Raw genomic sequence first — 992 nt, 5'->3', positions numbered from 1 at the left:
TTTTTCTTTCTTACATAAATGAAGTTTAAAGATAAGCAGTTCAGGTCTAGCTAATATACCAATTCTAAGATCGTCAGGGCTGGACGCGGTGGCTCACGCCCATAATCCCAGCACTTTGGGAGGCCAAGGCAGGTGGATCTCTTGAGGTCAGGAGTTCAAGACTAGCCTGGCCAACATGGTGAAATCCTGTCTCTACTAAAAATACAAAAAAATGAGCTGGGCAAGGTGGTATGTGCCTGTAATCTCAGCTACTCAGGAGGCTAAGGCACGAGAATCACTTGAACCCAGGAGGTGAAGGTTGCAGTGAGCCGAGATCACGTCACTGCACTCCAGCAGTGAGACCCTGTCTCAATAAATAAATAAATAAATAAATAAATAAATAAATAAATAAATAAGATTGTCAGGAATTCAGGCTCCTCAAGTGTCTTGTTTCGTTACATCCAACACAGGCACCCACCTCATGGTACAAGACAGCATCTCCAGCTCCAGCAGTCACATCTTCATTCCAGTCAGAGGAAAGATGAAAAGGAAAGAAAAGGACATGCTCCCTCTTTGTAAAGATGCTTTCCAGAAGCTGCACGTTCATTTCTGCCTACTTGTCAGTGATCAGAACTTAGTCACATGGCCCTATCTAGCTGCAAAGCAGGCAGGAAAATATTATTCATGCTAGGCAGTTGTGTACCCAATTAAAAATGGGAGACCCGGCCGGGCGCGGTGGCTCAAGCCTGTAATCCCAGCACTTTGGGAGGCCGAGACGGGCAGATCACGAGGTCAGGAGGTCGAGACCATCCTGGCTAACACGGTGAAACCCCGTCTCTACTAAAAAAAATACAAAAAACTAGCCAGGCGAGGTGGCGGGCGCCTGTAGTCCCAGCTACTCGGGAGGCTGAGGCAGGAGAATGGCGTAAACCTGGGAGGTGGAGCTTGCAGTGAGCTGAGATCCGGCCACTGCACTCCAGCCTGGGCAACAGAGCGAGACTCCGTCTCAAAAA

The sequence above is a fragment of the Rhinopithecus bieti genome, unplaced genomic scaffold, assembly GCF_001698545.2.
Source record: "Rhinopithecus bieti isolate Rb0 unplaced genomic scaffold, ASM169854v2 scaffold_2294, whole genome shotgun sequence".
Classification (NCBI taxonomy): domain Eukaryota; kingdom Metazoa; phylum Chordata; class Mammalia; order Primates; family Cercopithecidae; genus Rhinopithecus; species Rhinopithecus bieti.
The sequence above is the reverse complement of the archived record's forward strand: the minus strand, read 5'-3'. Positions refer to the sequence as shown.